The sequence below is a fragment of the Danio rerio genome, chromosome 9, assembly GCF_052040795.2.
Source record: "Danio rerio strain M-AB ecotype USA chromosome 9, GRCz13ab, whole genome shotgun sequence".
Classification (NCBI taxonomy): domain Eukaryota; kingdom Metazoa; phylum Chordata; class Actinopteri; order Cypriniformes; family Danionidae; genus Danio; species Danio rerio.
In genome coordinates, this window is record NC_141029.1 from 22,525,959 (window position 1) to 22,546,122 (window position 20,164).

At 35.3% G+C, this 20,164-nt stretch overlaps 1 protein-coding gene across 2 annotated transcripts in view; it reads left to right on the top strand.

Annotated features, from left to right (window-relative positions):
- man1a2 (mannosidase, alpha, class 1A, member 2) overlaps positions 1–20,164 on the top strand; it is a 182,954-nt gene that overhangs the window by 78,749 nt on the left and 84,041 nt on the right.

A 20,164-nucleotide genomic window follows, 5' to 3' on the forward strand; every position in this document is an offset into this window, starting at 1 on the left:
GAGTCTCATTTACATGTAAATGACTGCACTTGTGGGATGATTTGGTTCAGGCTGGTGAAAACAGACTCGCATAATTCCATCTACATCCACTGTTTTGTGCCATTTTTAACTCACACACTGGAACGGTGAGACGTGCTTGCTCAGTTCGTCGTCCCTAATCATTTCTCTGTTTGTTTGTGTCTGTTGTTTATCACTGGCTCTAAGCTGCAGAGCTAAAGACGATTCGACTGCTGGGACTGAATCTGATCTGTGTGTGTGTACATGTGAGAACGCCTGAACAAAGATCATGAAATCACAATTGATCTTGTTTGCTTCTTGCTCTGCTGTTGATGTAACCAAGGGCAATTTTGCAGGGAAGAAGTGTAGTATAAAATAAATAGTACTTACTCTGGATCCCGATAGGTTGAGCTGTGTTGAATGTCATTGTGACATGCAGGTATTATACTATTTTAAAGATTTCTTAATGTTATGTGGAAGTCTTCTGCAATGTGTTTATATCCATTCAAGTTCAAAAAACACTTTCAAAAAAAAAAAAACAAGTTCAGAAAATTCTGTTTCTCATAGTACAGAATCAGTTCTTTCTTCACAGTTTCTGAAATGGTTTTTAGGGAAAGTCTGTTCACTCAGCGGCCATATTTGCAACCTCAGCATTAGGGCTGTTACGTTATCTAGTTTTTTGCTGGGTGATATATTGCACCCAAATTAATTGGGATAAATTATATTATTGCCACTTTATAACTTGTATCACTAAAGAAAATTAATACATTTTTACAACATAATAGTGTAATAATTCAGGTACTCTTAATGTTTCAAAGAACATTTTATTTTTAAGAATATTTAGGTTTGAAATTTAAACATGTGGAAAAATATATCTTAAAGCAAATAAATAATAATAAATAGTAGATATAAACAAAAAAGTGCAAGTCTAAAGTAGACTTTGAATGCATCTCAGGTGCCAATTTTTTTAATAATCAGGCAGATTCCAGGACAATACTGTTTGTTAATTGTTTGCCTGTTTAACGGCTACATCTCTTTAGCTAAAAGTTTCAAATTAAAACTTAAATTTACGGTAATAATTATAAATAAATTTACTGGCTGATAATTGCATTACTTTTACAGTAAAATACTATATGTAAATTTACAGCAAACTACCATAAGGTAGTTTACTGTGATTTTGTTACATTAAATTACTGTGAAATTACAGCCATATAGTGTAACTTTACAGTAGATAGTAAAGTCCATTACTGTGATTTTAAAGTATTATCTTGTAGAATTTTTTTGTATTTTACTGTGAAGCAGGCGTTCCTCTGCTATTCATTCTGACATTTACCTTCACTTAGACATCAATTTTGGGTGTTTAAGAGTGTTTGGTTTTATAAATCAATTACTTTTGTTCCAGTTTGTTGCATTTTTGTCTAAGCACAAAGTTATTTGTAATTATTATAAAATTATTTCATATTTCCGTGTTAACCTTATAAATCTAAATGGAGGTGCAGTGCACCCAAACTTGAAAATTCACAATGACATTCATGTAATTTCAAAACAGGATGATGATTTTTCAAGTTATTTTTGAAGATGTAATCAAATTGTTTTTGGAGCTGCAATAACATCGTTATTTTTAAATATCAAAAAAGTGCCAATACTGGCATAAAAGGTCATTTGTATTAATGAATATATTGAATGAAATAAAAAGAGTTTGAATTTCTGTAACTAACATGCAAAAGATATAGCCCTTTTTACATTAATTTACTGTAATCATGCTACCTGCCTTAATTTCACAATACAATTATGAATACAACACAGTTAAATCCTGTAAAGTGATACTAATGTAATTTATTGTGAAAAATGACACTAACATGTTGTGAAAATCTGGACATTTTTATATTTTATATACTGTAATGATACCTGTCCGTGAGTGTGTGCTATTTCGAGCTGTCATGTTTATATTTGCACTGGCAGATAAATACATCCATTACAGTTAACTGTCTGGAAGACCCTGTTGAAAAAATGTGTTGCCTTTTTTCGTTCCCACAGTTTTGAAACAAATTTGACAGGTCGGCTCGTTTACGTTAGCAGACCCTCCTTTCTCATTCAGCTTAAAGCCAAAATGTTCCCACACCGGAGCTGAAGACTGTGGCTTTGAAACCAAGTCCACCACGACTTGTTTTTCCTAACTGATTGTAGCTTTTAAACACAAGTCAGTGAGTTACCGTCTTGTGTTCTTCACCTCCACTATCTACTCTCTCTTGCACGCGGTCTGTCTCTCTGTGTGTGTGCGTGGCGTGCGTGGGGATGCTGCATAAACCCAGCCTTCCACAACAAGCAGAATGCAGAGCGTTTGACAAAAAAAATAAAATTATATTATGCAGCCTAATTATCATTATCAGCATCTTAAAAACCATTTTGTTATATCGCACGAAAAGTCAATACATTGACTACCACTACTCAATTTCATTACATATTTCAAATCAACAACACAATCTGAAGTGACCTGCCCCATTACTGTTGTTACTTAAGTCTTAATTGCAATTAAAACATGTCATTTCAAATTTGCTACTACATTTCGTAAACTACTGTATATGGAGATGTTAATCTGTGTATTACTTACTATTAAAAAAGCGGCCAACATAGATTCCACAAGGCACCTCAGCCAGTCATCTAACAGCATCAACACCACTGGTCAGCGCTCACGGTTGACATTCCCTACCTTGCAGCATCCCCCACCCTGCCTTCTCTTAAAAATAACATTCTTATTAGGGTAAAAAACACATTCGGAATGTTCAATTTAGTGTAAAACATGTTGAAGAATAGCAAACAGGCTTTTGACTGATTAAATGACAAGTTATTTTCTCACACAAGCTGCTATTCCGTGTAGTGACGCCTCTCCCCCCTTTGACTTTCTTTAAAACAATATAACCTCTGGTTTCCTTCCTCATGTACTGGCGTTAGCATTAGCCGTTACACCTTTTTGGCTTGTCATCTATTGTCTTTGACTGCACATCTAAAAAGACTGCCATGACACCAATCTCATTTACAGCTGTTTCCATGGTAACAAGCGGTTGCGTTAAAAACACTGAAATGATGGAGACCAAACCTGGAGCAAAAACTGCAGGATGACACTGGAAGGACACGATATGTGTTGGAATGTCCTGTGATATTTTTTCCTCCTGTCAGATTTAAGGATATAACGATAAACAGATTTCACTATTGGCCGCCATTTAACTCGTCTCTGTTAAAGGGGTGGTCCAGAATGTTATTTTTAAGGCTTGGTTGTGTTAATAAGATGCAAAGCAATGTGTGCTCATGTTTAACTTGAAGGAAATCGTGTTATTTTTTCATAAATCTCACTTTGATTATACACAGCTACTCAGCTAACATGAAAACGACTGTCATATTTCCTAGTTTCTCTAAAAGGCCCACCCTCAAGTGACTCTGATTGGTCATCATCATAATATGCTGTGATTCGCCGATCGGCTCCACGTCACGCCCTGACAAGCACGCGCGTTTTGTGTAAACAGTCAGTCAGTCAGTCAGTCAACACGTGTCTGTAACGAGTGAAAATGGGATGCGGCTCCTTTAACTGTTTCTGTGCCTTTTAGTGTGTTTATGCGTGTATACGATGAAGTATCTGTAACACGAGAAGCGCATGTGCGCGGGAGAGATTTTTATTGTTCTTTTTCTCTCATGCTCGGATTAAGTTATTTTCTGTGGTGACAGAATAAAGCACAAGATGTGAGATGAGACCTTTGTGAGCCTGGATTGATTTGTTTTTGATGTTACACTCCAGTTGGGAAATCATTGCTGTATTTTTTTTAAATCAACGCGTTACAGGACGTCTTTCATGCATATGCGGAATATGCCTGTGTAAGTAACATGAATCGTTCACATATCTTTTGCGACTTTATTGTCCGAGTTGTAAAACGCATAGCAAAGCTGCCTATAGAGAGAAACTCTGCCGTCTCCCACAGAGAGACGCAGGTGCTGGCCAAGAGTGCGTGTATGTGTATGTGTGTGTGTGCGTTTACAGCCGTTTGATAAATATGGATTTGTAACGTTAGCTAAGTCGTTAGCGGTTACCATAATTTCCCGTTGTTTACATCTTTGCTACAACACACCGTTAAAGTTAGACACTGTACATGTCATGATCAATTTTAACAAATAAAAACACTTACAGGTCATGACTCAGAGTTCACAGCGTCTCCTTGCTCCATCTTTGAGGAGATTTTAACTGAATCCAGCACTGAACTGGGAGAGATTCTGGAAGCTGTGTTTTGTCAAATCATGCTTGCTATGTATTTTATAGTTCTCTGGAACATAATTAATATTGAACTGTAAGCACTTCTGTGTTTGGGTCGTGTCATTTGGAAGCCCAACAACAGAAACAGAACAGCTCTGTGGAAACAGCAGGATGGCATTTCTCTCTGCAGTAACGTTACAGCGCCTATGGCCACGGCCTTTACCTGCGCAGTGTGGGATGCGCAATAACGAACTTTTGTGATCTCACAGGGGGCGGAAGTATTTTTTGTAGTCCCCAAAATTCGTTAATTGTAGGCGTTGCTAAGCTAACTCTGTACAAATCAAGGTCTCCCTTTGCATTAAACTTTGAATATTTTACATTCAGAGATGCTGTTTATGTTCACACAGCTACATTACACATCAACTGAAGTTTAAAATATAATATCGTAGTGGACCACCCCTTTAATTAATCATAAAGGCTTCTCAACACCGCATTTCTTCATGGAACTAAACTCTGCTCTGGTTTAGAGTTCCAAGCTTGTACACCGAGGCTAATAAACACGCACAGTGAAATAACTATGGCTGAGGCTGTCAACTAAGAGCCGTTCACAAATCACGTCTTTTGCACATGCAAGTTCGCTATTTCTTTCCTTGCGTGCTTATTGGGAGTGATGTGCACACGAGTAACGTGACAAGAACTGACTGATCTGCTTCATACTTTATATGGAATATACACATTTCTAAAAAAAAAACTAACAAAATAAAAAACATAAAATTAAAACACCAAACTAGTTCATAATATAGTTGATCAAAAGTGCCTTTCAGACAGAGGTTCAGCAGTCTTTGACTACAGCTGTTCTCTTTAAAAGGGAAATACTAATATGATGCTTAGATTTACATTAGCCAAATGCTGTTTTTATTTATTCTTATAAATTTATTTATTCGTTGTTTTTTCACTGTAAAATGATTACTTGTTTCATGTTACATTACATGCCAAAAACCTTTGAAATTTTTTTTATTTAAGTTCAAAGAGAAATGGACTAATCTTTGTTTGTTATTATAATTTTGTACTGTATTATTTGCCTAATAAGCAGCAATAAATAACACTTTAAAATATAAGGAGTTTTCATGTGATTTTCGAAACTAGTAGTGTTTTTAATTGAATGAATGCATAATAATCGTGAAAACTGTTAAAGCTTGGTTATTCCTCAGGCTAAAATTGTATAGTCAAAATCAATAATTACTGCATCCTTAGTCAAAATCAACGCAGGTACATAGTAGCCCCGCACAGAACCGCATGGCTATATAGACTAACGATTGGTTATTTTAACCAAAAGGCGGGACTTGGTTCACTGGGGCAGCCAAACTTCTTTTTTCCCCATTCATAGTAAAGCAAGTGGACCCTCTTTGTAAATCTTTGATCGGGTCTCTCTAATCCGCTCCTGTAAGAGACATCTGTGATTGGGCAGCGTCTGTAGTAATTGGTCTGCCGGTTGCAATGTTTGGCAGAAACCATACATCAATTACCATATCTGAATATCAGCTCTAGTGGCTTCCTCAGCAGTTATAAGCACAGCGACACAAACCGTGGTAGTGGCGTTTGCTTAGGGCTGGTTGATTAAGATGATAATGATAATTGCACAATATGTAAATGTTCTCAGTGAAACCAGTTTCAGTAAAATCTGATAAATGCACCAAAAGTGGAATCAAACAACACTACTCCATTGAACTACAAGCCTCACTGATCATGCTGTGTGCTTCCTGCAGAGAGAAAACAGAACACTTCCCAAATATATAAAAGAGCAGAATTAATACATTAGGGGCATAACATGGCTATATTGTTAGTTTTGTGTATTTTATGTTATTACATTAATTTGTGTAATAGCTAACATATTCATTAGGCAAGTTTTGAGAAGTTACCATAGAAACAATATAGTATGTTTTGTGAAGATGTGTGTGGTTTTTCATGTATAGCCAACATTACTGTATGTATGGCTAATTTTAATCTCAACTTTGTTTCTGTTAATATACATGGTTTTAAATCTGCATCTGAACTCAAACAGGCTATTCTGAGAAATGAAAGTTAGGTTAGCGTGGACTAAAGTAGCAGAAACAAAGTTTATTTAAGGGGGCAGAAAACAGCATCTTGTTGACATTGCAAGCCAAATGCTTCCAGGCCTCAGTTACAACTGCAGTGTAAAGGGCCAAATAGACATTTTTGCAACCCTTACAGCATCCAGAAAAGCACAACTGATGGGGCAGTTGCTATTTTGCTTGACGTTGTGTTGTTTTATTCATAGGCCATTTCATAATTCATTTTTATTTATTATGAAACATTTGATAAAGCTTCGTCTTTCAGTTTTCAAGTATTTTTTATAAATGTGTCATTTGAAATGTTTTCATTTGGTAATAAATCTAGGGTTTAGATATTATCCTACACTTATTTCCATTTGATTATTTTCTCATTTTATTATATTACTGAACTGAAATATTGTTAATGCTGTCTTTAAATATTTAGCGTGGCATATTGACCTCAGCCTTGCTCTGAAGCTAGATTTTGGATGAAGTTTTATTTGTTCTTTTTCTGAGACGCTGAAGAGAATCTCATAATGCAGGGCTGTGTTTTAAACAAAGCTTTTTGAAGAAGGAACAAAGATAAGGTGTGAAGGAGAGAGAGTGTTGAAGAATAGGAGAGATGTGAGAGACTCATGCTGCAGTGCGGTGTGCTGAAGTGTCTTTCACACTTCACTTTCATATTTAATAAGCCTGTCTTTATTTCTACCTTACACATGGAATGAACTCCTCAGCCGTACATATATTGATCACTCCTTGTATTTTGTAGTGAAAGACTTGTGGATGACTTTGCACTTCTTTTTCAGAGGTCTCTTTCTGATCTAATGTTCATTTTGTTGTTCGTGTTTAGTCAAGATTTGTGAACTGAATGTCTGGGAATTTTACTCTAGGTTTAGGGGCTGATCAAACTACGTTTTCAGCTGAAAATGGGAATCTTTTTTTCTGTTTGTTTACATCACAATGCTGTTTTTTTGGGGGGGACTGAAATTGGTTAAATCTGAAAGCTGGTTACAAAATGGAGGTTTTTGAAGATGCTGCAACTGTTGTGTCTGTATAAACGTCCAATAATAAAGTCTTTGAAAGTGATGAAGTCATCAAAAGCTTTTCAGTTTTTGGCTACATTGGTATAATGTTAACAGCCTTAGTCAGGGTAAACTTTTTAATCATATTGCATATGATTACAGTGTTTCCTCTTGGATTTTTTCCAGCTGTGGCGGCAGGCCTTTTATTTTTTTTTTATTTTTATTTTTTTACTCATCTACTAACTAGCTGAGGCGTTAGTTCAGTGACAAATGTCGTGAGCACAGTATTAGAAGTAGGGATCGCATTTATGTAATAGCCTACGAGCATGCAAATCTCTGTGCTTGTGTGCAGATTTCCTCTGCTCGTGCACAAAACGTTTTGAACGCCCCCTCAAATACAAGCTGCTCCAAGAGTGCACAGATCTTCTTGTGCGCTCTCCAACAAACGCTGCTTTCTCTGATTTCTACAATAGACCTACAGAGAAGCATCAATGCGTCCTGAAGTAAATTGAAACGGCTATATGTCGTGTTTGCTGGCCTCGCGCATCACGCACCTGTCAGTCAGCCAGTCAGTCAAGCAGCAAGTAACCTTAAATGGTTAAACGAATTTTAATTCACTTTATAATTCACTTACCCTTTAATACGTTTTGGTGTGATTATTACCCGCTATTAAAAAAATAAAATGTTCAGAATGAGAAGCTGTAATGTAGCCGTGGGGGGATGAATTTTGGCGGGGCGGCCAGCCATGGAAGAATGAATGTAGCGGAAACCATTGACTAAGCTAACAATTTTTTTGCCCACACTTTAAGATATAATTACTGTAATATAATATTTTAGGTTCCATCAGAGTTACTGAAATTTTTCCTTTAGGCACAAACGTCATATGTATTGTTAAATTTACCTCATTTACTGTACTGATTTTATCCAAGCAGATATATAAAACCATCTACATCTATGGAACAACTTATAAAACAAGAATCTCTTAAAATATAACATTTCTTGTAATGGAAGTAATTCTGTACTATGATGTTTTTAATTAAAACAGGAGGAAAAACTTCCTATTGATATGCAGCATTTGCATAAGTACATTAAATCTTTATTTTGCTGCTCTCTGGTTATTTGAAAAGTCGTTATTTGTAAGTAGGGTTGTAACGGTATGAATTTTTTACGGTATGATAATCGTCTAAAACAATACCCCGGTTTGACGGTTTCGCGGTATACGGTATGTTACAAATGTTACAAAATAATAGAACAGTGAAGCAAATTTGACTTTTTCCAAATAATATATTTTCAGTTACTATAAACAACACCACTTACAATGAACAAATAAAAAAATAAGAAAATAATAAATAATGTGTCAAAGTCCAAATAAAGTCCAAATAAACATGGTGCAAATCCTCAGTAAAAAAAATAGATATAAATATTTACTATACTATAAATAGTTACATAACGAAACTAGATTCAATATGGAACATCCTTAGGTTTTATGTGCCAGCATGGATATGGTTGTCTGTGGATATGGATTTGGATATGGAAAATCATGCAAAACTTTTTTTTTTTTTGCGTTTTATTTAGCCGCGCATAAATATACAGCCTATCTCTCATTCTGTGTTGTTCAAAAAGCTCGTTTTTGGTCCACAAACAAAAGCGAAACCTATGCTTATTGGTTGTGATATAGCGGGTTTGAACCAATCTGGGCATGGAGGAGGGACAATGCATCAATGTATCGTGTCTGGTTTGTCCGGAGACACAGTGACGAGCGTTTCTTTTTCAAATCAGCATTGTCAAATTTTGATGACGTAACCGCACTGATTCTGGAGCCTCCGGAGCTGCGAATGTTATGTTATATATGTTATGTTATATATACAGCACTGGAAAGCTGAGATTCTCTTCTTTTTGCCAATCTTTGAATTGTATGAATCGGATCAGCTGATCAAAAGTTATTAAACACTTAAGAGCAATACTTATTTTTAGCCGCGGGCGGCTGTCTCGGTCTTTAAGGGTTAAAACCGTTGATATGCAATTGTTCATGGTATGATAATCGTGCACGTTCAAATCGTGGTAGACCGTCATACCGGTATATTGTTACAACCCTATTTGTAAGTTGCTTTGAATAAAAGACCCAATCCCAATTCTATTTTTGTACCCCTACCCCTTTCCCCTGGCCCTTAAAAAAGAGTGTGTAGGGCTTCAAAATGTACCCCTACGAATTGGAACAGCACTACAGCACCTGCCGACATTATCAAATGTCATCGTGTGCTCTTGCTTCATATGAGATCAGACGATTGCGACTGCTGTAGTTATTCCAGTTGTGTTTTTATTTAGTATTTATCTTTAGAAAATCACTGAAGTTATATATTATGTTATCATAACAATATGATGTGGCAATAAGCTTGTAACTATTCGCATTTGAACATGTGGCCATAATTATCTATGTAAACACAACAAAACCACATTAACACCATAGCAGACATAGCAAAAAGCTCATTCCCAGTCACTAGACTTTTCTGACAGGGTATTTGAGTGTTATTGAGTGTCAAAATGTTGTGGGATTGCTGTACAAGAGTTATAAGTATGGATTTTAGATTGTGAAATTTAGTGTTTTTTATTTTTGCGTTTTTTTGTTTTTTTTTAGGGCATGACGATAAAACAAGAACGCGATTATGAATGTTTTAAAACGTGTGCTTGTTTGCTGTAAAAATTTGTTATAATGACAAAAAATACTAATTTGAAAATCTCCTTCCGCGTTCAACTATCCTGCCCTTGTGGCTGGTGTATTCTGGGAAATTTTCTTACCCCTTGGTTTCGAGTGTGGTCCTGAAAAATCTTTGTTCAAAGTGGTATCTACCCCTCCCCTTTAACCTTACGCCTTCAAGCTAAAGAGAATTGGGACACTCCTACCCCTTCACAGGAATGCACAAAACGAGGGATAGGGGTAAAGGGAAGGGCTAAGGGGTAGATTTGGGATTGGGCCAAAGTGTCTGCTAAATGAGAATACGTGTAAAATCTTATAAATCAGATGAAGAGAGACACTTATAGTTCACATTGTGTTGTAAAGAGCACAAGTGGCTCATGAAAAAGCACAGGCAGGCTCTGTCACTTTCATTTAAGGATCTCTGTATTGAAAATCGCAAAACTCCAGTTTCCATACAGACAACTGTGGTGGTGCAATACTGCCAAATTGAAAAGATTAAGTAAAACACAGTGAAAGACTTTTCTATCTAAAACAGAAAAGCTCTCTGATTAGGGATTTAAACTCTTGACATCTGGCAACCACAAACATGAAAGCTCATAGTGAAGGCTTGTGTTGCTGTCTGTAATATATTTTCTTCTCTTTTTGTCAAAAAGAAAGAGGTTTTGTTAATGCTATTATTTTCGATGTATTCTTATCTCATCTTTTTTTTTTCGTGATTTAGTCAGTGATCATTTAAGGATTAATCTTGATTTAAGCATCTGAAACAAGGCTTGAAACAACCTCTGATTTTGTATTCTTATAAAACATTTCCATCTTTTCAGTGTGTTAGCAGAATATGGTGTGCTTTGCTTAATACGAATTTAAGATGAACACAAACAAGCACAGATTTCCCATAACCGTAAACTCTTGTTATTTATTTATATGTGACACTCATTTGTGAGGCATCAATTTAGTTTTTTCTTTTATAAATGTCTGATTTTGATTGCCAAAATATTCAGTAGGTTTCTATTAAACAATAGACAAGAAAGATTGGAAGTGTTTCTGCACTAGAGACAAACATAAGAAGAGAGCATCTGAACCTTATTGAAAATCTTTCATAAAAGATTGTCACAAATTGAGTAAAAATCTAATGTTTATTGGATTTTTATCTAATATTTAATGCTTGGCAAACCATGAACTGCTTTGTTTGATTTTAGAACATAACAAAATCATTAAAGTGTATTATAACAAGCCAATGTTTACAAGGAGCCAATGTAAGATCATCCAATCGAAAGGTTCCAGAACCTCTATTTTTTATTTTTGTTATTATTATTATTATTTTTTAGTTTAATGAATGAATCTGTTATTAGTTACTCACCCTCATGTGGCTCCAATCCCCTGTGATTCATATTTGTTCATCTTTGGAAATCCGCGCGCACTCTCATTCTCCATTGACCACAGTGGCCCTGAAAACAGTAAAAATGACTTTGTTTGCTGATGTCTTCTGTATCAGATTAGGGTTGGCGTTTACTATGCTTGCGTTTAATACAATGCTTACTGTATGTGTTGTGCCAACTCTAACCCAGAATTTGTAGCAGTGCAGTTTGTATGCAAGTCCAAAACAGAGTTAATACAAAATAATAAATACATTTAAACTGTTGAGATTTCAATCAGTGTCAATCATTGCATCTTTATCACGCCATTGGTTCAGCCAGGATGCTCAGGATAACTTCAGCTTATTAAACTGTAATAGTAGGAGAAAATGTTAACATCCTAAAATGAAACTCATTTCTCATGATACAAATTAAGATTTAATGTGATCTTTTCATCACCTTCTGCCGGCTAAATTTAGTGCGATTGACAGGTCTGTTTTGATTTTTAATGCAACCCAAATCATGAAGGAAGTGAGATTTTAGTGGCAGTGATTTTTTTGAAACCTACTAAAACACAGCCTTTCTGTCTTCATGTTGTATTTAATGCCCACTAAAACTTTCAGAGCATGCTAAAAGCCTCTGCGAAAGGTTGTTTCTTAACTCCTCTCCTTTAAAATACTGCTGTGGATCCTCCCTTTTTGTAAAGCATCCAGCAGCTTCAACAATAAATGTCAAAACAATTAGTGTGGGACTTCATGTTGTCTTTTGAGCGACTTCCACATTATTGTGCATAATACCTAAGGCTTTTAGGATGATTATGATATAAAAGGTTAGCGTTTTATCCAATTTGTTTGGTGTCTGACCTTTTTTCTGATCGCTAATATGTGTCAGACATGTGCCTGGTGGATGTGACCTTATACAAGACTATATTCAGATCAGTTTTACTCTGATTTATTTATAATGTGTATATTTTATTAAAGAAAAAAATTGAAATTTCACTGTGGTGAAAGTTTGATATGTTGAGTATTTACAATACAAAGGGAAATAATACATGATAGATCCATGTGAATTTGGATGGCTTAGGAATTTCTGTTATTCAGGGATTTATTTATTTTTTTGTTACTCTTGTACTGTATGTCCATTTTTAAAAAGTTCAAGAAGTTAAAAATGTATCAAAAAGTCGTAAATTTCCCCTAGCTTTAATCAGTTATTACGAACCAATTTCATTTATTTTGAGTAGTTTAATACTTTTAAATTCCGGTTTGGTTGCATAATGCTACTGTAATGCTTTCAAAAAAAAAAACTTGTTTCTATATAAATAAATGCTGTTTGTTAGTTATTAAAGTTTTGGATATTACAGGTATTGGTTAAGTCAATGAAACAACCTTCATTTTACCCACATTAATCACTTAACACACTCAAAAAATGTCTAGTATAGTATATATCTCAATTTCTCAAATCATTATTCAGTTTAACAGCAGCACTCAGAATCAGAAAATGGCAAAGAAAAAAGTCAATTTCTCCATAGACCAAATGACAACATTGTCCTCATGTTCATACCCGTATGTCTTTAACTCAGAACCTTGTTTTCTGAGTTAAACAATTTACTGCATTGACTGTCATCATCCGCTTGTTAAGTGGTGTCGTGTTTGTGACGTTTGTATACTGTTTCCGGGTCCAAGCCGCCACTCATTTGATCTTGTTTTATTCCTATCACACATTAAAGTTAATTTTATATAAAATCATAGTGTACACAACAATCTCTGGGCTTGCTGCATAACAAATACCAAAATTTTAACAAATTATAAAAAATTTATCACTTTCTGGCCATCGGATATTAGGCATGGACATTTATACTGCGATCGTGATTTTCGAAAGCTTTAAATTGCTTTGTAAACGTTTATTATTACCATTTCATGAGTCTCCCCATTCAGTTGAATAGAGCGCTTGGACCCGTAAGCCGCTTCGCATGACGTCACACTTAACAAGTGGATAGTCATACAGAATAAACTATACATTTGAAGAGAGTCTAGTCAGCAAGTTTTATTTTTAAAAATCTTGTCTATATTAGTTATATCAAGTTTAGTAATGAAGTCTGCGCACTAGCGTTTTAAAAAGTTTGTTAATTTCTTTAATCTAGTAAATATAATCATTCATAAGGTCATGATTCACACTCGTTTAATTATTACTTTATGTAGCTTTATTTTACATTCTCAGGAGATACAAAACACAGTCGTTTCGGCACAATGCCTTCTTCAGTGCCTGACACAATCTTCTCACTCCACTCTCTTATTCCACAGTCTATCACATTACATTATTACAGTTAGACGACTACTCAATAGTTAAAAACAATCTCAGTTTTGTTTCAACAAAAGAAACATTTCCACCATCTGTCTTAGTCAACTGATACAATGAAATTCCGACAGTCCAAAACATTAAAAATACTTGTACTTAATATTTATACTTGTACCTAATATTTGTCATATTGAAATAGGTGCCAAGAAAATGATTTAACTGACTTTCAGAGCACGTATTTTACCTTGTTTAAGTGTACTTATTATTGTTGTGATTCCACACAAGGGCTTTGACCTCTTGACTGTACGTTCACACACACACACACACACACACACACACACACACACACACACACACACACACATACACACACAAACCCATCTCCCCCTCCTTTAACCCAGTCTTTCTTGCACTCAGTATTTAAATATACTGTAAGTTAAAATGTTGTCAATGTTACTGGTTGAAACCTAACCCTCTATAGGGCATCGTCATTTATAAATGAATCAAAGAAAATTCTATTTTTAAAAACACTAATGATATTTAACCAATAAATTTAAAACTTAGTAATGTCACATGACATCTCCTTTAGCCAATAAAACTAAAAGATAGTTGCTATTTGCTTTACATAATTGGAAAACAGAAACTGAATGAGGCATCAGCACACATTATGTGACATGCTCTCAAGGCACGATGATGAGTTAATATTAGTTATAAAATCTATAAAAATCATAGCTAAAAAACATTTGAAGTCAGAATTATTATTTTTCCAAATGATGTTTAACAGAGCAAGGAAATTTTCACAGCATGTCTGATAATATTTTTTCCTATGGAGAAAGTCTTATTTGTTTTATTTCCACTAGAATAAAAGCAGTTTTTAATTTTTTTAAAAAACATTTTAAGGTCAAAATATTTAGCCCCTTTAAACTATATTTTTTACAGAACAAACCATCATTATACAATAACTTGCCTAATTACCCTAACCTGTCTTGTTAACCTAATTAACCTAGTTAAGCCTTTAAATGCCACTTTAAGCTGTATAGAAGGGTCCTGAAAATATCTAGTCAAATATTATTTACTGTCATCATGGCAAAGATAAAATAAATCAGTAATTAGAGATAAGTTACTAAAACTATTATGTTTAGAAATGTGTTGAAAAAAAATCTGCTCTTTGTTAAACAGAAATTGGGGAAAAATAAACAGGGGGGGCTAATAATTTAGGGGGGCTAATCATTCTGATTTTAACTGTATATAGTGGCGATAAGGTATTAAATCATCTGCAATGAGTAAAAAAAAGGTCTTAAGAGGTCTTGAATTTACTTCCTCTTTATACTAAAGTCTTACCTCACGCTTTTTACCTTTTAAAAACTGAAGCATTGCAGTGAAATCCATGTCTGTGAAACATAGCTTCTCCTGTTATGATTTGTTTGTGAATCTCAGTAATTCTGACATTGAGTGCTGTTAAAAAAGGCAGAGCAGCCTAAACCTTTAACTTTAAAAAAAAATTGTCATCCTAAAAGCAAACAGATTAGCATCACCATCAAAAATGTGTTGGTCAAATGATTGTCCTATTAAATGTCTGTGGCAGTTTCTGATGAGAATTATTGACCTGCCATCAGAAGTGTAACAGCGGGGCCATAACTGTTGTCATTAAGATAATGTTGTTAAAAGGTTGCTCAATATCTGCCAATAAAGGAGAAGCTACTTTTATTTTTTGAATCGACAAAGCTTTGTGTTTTTATTCCTTTCCACCAAAGCATGGCTGAATGAACTGATTAAGCTTAACCTCAGCATGAACCCGTCACACGCTGAGCAGGAAGTTGTTGTTATCCATCCAGTGCTGATGTGTGTGAAGGGAGAGAGAGCGGTTTTAGGCTGAGCACAGCCCTCCAGACCCGCAGCTGGAGACGGGCCATTGTGTTCACCGCCGTCCCCGTGTCCAGCGCTGTTGCCATAGTGACGGCAGAGCTAGCTGAGGTCAGAAAGCGTATGTCAGCTGATAAGAGGCAGAGCATCCAGACTAACATCCAGTCTTTAATCAGCACTCTGCTTGATCAATACCAACCAGCCTGCAGATAATCACCTGAAGACTCTTGGCATGAGTCTGGTGCTCCGTGTCCAAAGCTGGGCCAATTTTGTCTTTCATATGAGTAATGAAAGGGCACAATGTGAGATGAGCTGCTTTATGAAATGAGCTCAGCGCTTCTCCTTCACCGGTTTACAGGGGTGAGACTTAGTGATTTTACTCGCTAGCAGATGTTGCTGTCAGTGAATATTCTCGATTTTCTCTTTGTAGCCCAAAGGGAACTTGGAGTTGGAGAGGTTTTTTTTTTCTCCTTCAAAGATTGTAATGACATCTGTGTGTGTGATTGTGTGCGCGTTTGTGTGTTTAGTAGGGGTGATAAATAGTTGAAATCCATTATCATAAATGAAGCATTCATTTTTTAGTTTCTCTGGTTCTCATTGGGATTAAAAAAGCTATGACCTGAATTAAGGTCTGTAAGGTCAATCTTATTACAGGATAACTTTCATTTGTGGCAAAATGGTATTTGAAAATCATTCAAAATCCTACAATCTGCAGTCCTAATGATGGATTGTTTTATATTTGTTTAATGTAGAAATTGTATACAGTGGGGGTAATAAGTATTCAACACGTCGCTATTTTTCTCAGAAAATATTTCTAAAGGTGCTGTTGACTTGAAATTTCCACCAGATGTTCGTAACAACCAAAGAAATCCATATATGCAAAGAAAACAAAACTAATCTGTTTACAAATGAAGTTATGTGTAATAACATTAAATGACTGAAGGAAAGTAATAAACACATGAAGAAAGAGAGTGAAAGCCCAGACAGCAGTTGAAATCTCTCAGTAGTTATTTAGCAACCCTCTGCCCTTCGTCATTGTAAATTAATTGTATCTGCTTCAGTCCAACATCTACATTAGCAGGATGATGAAGATTAAACCAGAGTGGACATTTCAGCAAGACAATAATCCAAAACACAGCCAATAAACTCTCAAATGCTTTCAGAGAAAGAAATTAAGCTGTAGTATGGCCGAGACAACCACCTGACTTGAATCCAATAGAAAATACAAAATAAAGATCAGATTTGATAGACAAGACTCACAGAACCATCAAGATTTATACACTCTGTTGAGGTCTGTGATAAAATCACACCTAAGCAATTACTTCTCCATATGAGAGGAGTCTTTAAGCTGCCATCACCAAAAAAAAGCTTTTTATAAAAAGTATACAATACATTTCAGTAGTTCAGTACTTTCTCCTTGTCATTCCATCGTTATTACCATAACAATTTTTTTTTCAGATTTTTTTTTTTATTGTTTTCTTTGGGATTTTTCCAAAATCTGGTTCAATTCCATGTCAACAGCTTCTTTATAATATTTTTTCCCCAGAAAAACAGGACTTGTTTTTTTCCCCCAATGTATTTGTGTGTATCTTTGTATTTGTGTAATTTTTTTTAGATAGTTCATAAAGGATCAAGGACTGTATAAAAATATGGATGTAGTGTTTGTGACATCACCTGTTGGTTACTGAGACTCAAATGAAAATACAAGTGGACAGAAGCAGCTATTGCCATTTTGTGCATCGCTCTCATCCTAATCAAAAATCTGCGGAAAAAAAAAAGTGAGTACATCTCGAGATGCATTTTCAGGAATATGTTAACTTTTTGGGTGAACATTTCATAGAATGCAAGTTGTTTGTGTGCTGCCACATGTGCTTGGATGTAGTTTATTAATAATGTGTTTGCTGAGTTTTCAACTACATATTTTAAAGACACGGTGGGGAAAAATGGAATTTAATGCAGTGCTTCTTGTCCGGTCTAAGACCCATTTTATATTGTATATCTATTAAGCAGTAAAGATCAATGATTTTTAAAGAAATCAGACCTCAAACGTGGCAATTTGATAATGGAAAGACAGTTCACCAGAAGTGCTGAGGCTAGCTGGCTAAAATTAAAGTTCGTATACCCCATTGTGTTGTATTACAAAGCTTCAGATGACTCTTTAATTGCCTACAGCTAATCAGTCTTTTTGTGGGGAGCATTAAAGATTTAAATTAAACCATAAATAATAAATCAATTATTTTCAATGAATCAAATACTTCTATAAATGGAATTCTATAAGAATATCACTCACTGGAAAAATCAAGGCCAGATTTAAATGATCTGTGAGCACAATTAACTATATTATGTAATAATTGTAAAAAAAAAAATAAAAATAATGTAAAGCCACGTTAAACCAAAGCAAATGTATGAAAGAGATGCCAAGTTCAGTGGCTGGAATCAGCTGAGATGACATGACAGCGAGCAGCAGATACCTGTCACTCAAGTGGCCATGCCTTTAATTATGCACAATTTGAAGGCTTAATTAAACTGAATAAATGGGTTATAAACAATTCACCATACTTGAAGTTGTCATGAAGAGTAATAATATTGTCTATATACGGTTGAATTCAGAAATATTAGCCCCCCCCCCCAACCCCCCCCCCCCCCCCCTTTGAATTGTTTTTTTCTTTTTTTTAATATTTCCCAAATAATGTTTAACAGAGCAAGGATATTTTCTCAGTATGTCTAATGATATTTTTTCATCTGGAGAAAGTCTTATTTGTTTTATTTCGACTAGAATAAAAGCAGTTTTAATTTTTTAAAACACCTTTTTAGGGACAAAATTGTTACCCCCTTTAAGCTATATTTTTTGATAGTCTACAGAACAAGCTATTGTTATACAATAACTTGCTTAATTACTCTAACCTGCCTAGTTAAACTAATTAACCTAGTTAAGCCTTTAAATGTCACTTTAAGCTGTATAGAAGTGTCTTGAAAAATATCTAGTCAAATATTATTTACTGTCATCATAGCAAAGATAAAATAAATCAGTTATTAGAAATGAGTTATTAAAACTATTTTGTTTAGAAATGTGTTGAAAAAAATCTTCTGACTTCAACTGTACTTTAAACCACAGGCTGTATATTTAAAAAGAAATTCTGCTCTAAAGTTGGGAATTTTAATATAGGTTGTCTATGGCATCAACTCTTTTGGAACCAGCTTCAAGCAGCGAGTCAGTGAATTGCAGTTTCAGCCACTTCAATATTGGCTTCACAAGAGAAACCGGGAGGATGCAGCTAGTTAGAGATTGACTCATCAGTGCTTAATGGGAGTGCAGTTGTACATTTCAGCAAAAAGTGTATTATATAGTAATTGAATGAGCAGGACACAATGAGTTTTTCAGCCATTAACTTCAACTGTGGCCATGTTGCTTTCAGAGGTTTAACTATGTTGAATTATTAAAACTTTTATCACAAACTTTGGATAGAAAAGTTTGGAGAATTATGAAACATGAATGATGACAGTTCAAGTTGTTTGGAATTATAAGATGCCTTTTACAAAGAGCTAAAAATGTCATTGCTTCAGTCATTGTTGGCATGCTCTTTTAAATCTGGAAGCATTTACAACTTATGTAAAAATATATATATAGTTATCGTTCAATATGGAAAAGAATGATCGAGATTGCATTTTTGCCATATCGCCCAGCCCATAAGAGTTTAAAACATATTTTAGTATATGAAAGTCTGGGAAATTAAACACTAAATTTGTGTTTGGAGAAGCCAGGCATCACCATTCAGGGTTTTGAAGGAATGAGAGAAAACAGCTGTCTGTGGGAATTGTATCAAGACAAGGGATTACAGTTGGAGAATATTGCATCAGTCGACTTGAGCTTTTGACTTTATTCATTTGTGTTATTTATGATCTCGTTTTTGTGTAATTCCCATCAGCCACCAGCCTCATAGAAATCTCCAATTATATATGCATCTCGGTGCAGCCCACTGAATTTCGTTCCCTAGGTGGTTAATATTTCCTTAATGATGCGTGTGATTTTCTGTTTGACTGTGGAGAACATGGGGAAGTATACACAGCTTCTCAGCATGTCAGTTTAGTGTGTGTGTGTGTGTGTGTGTCTAGAGATCCATCAGTCTGTGACCCACTGTGTTGGTAATGATGTAATGAGTCGTGGAGATGAGGCCTGGGGCATGTTGTCTACTCCATAGTTACTTCGTAAACGGCTGCAGTCAGACGACCGCAGCTCAGCGCAGGCAGGTGCCCAGCACAGCTACCCTCTCCTGCAATGCAGAGACAAAGCACTTTAACACTGGGGTTTAAGGCTTTTCTCATCTGCCTGTAAAGTATGCCAGTATGTGCGACGCAGTGAGGCAGAATACATCCTGGTCATGTGCTAAACCCTGATGTATGCACTGTGCTAGACGGTTAGTCATGCGTTTTTTTTCCCCTCTTAATGTCTCGCTTAGACACCATTTCTGCTAAAGCCTGTAATGTATTCATCCTTCTGTGTTCAAATAGCCTCTTTTTGCAGAACAAAGCAGATGTAATTTTTATAGCTCGGGCTCATTTAGGCTCTGAAATGTGTGACTCTGCTTGAAAAGGGGAATCTATTTGTTCATTTTGTGGAGTGTTCATTT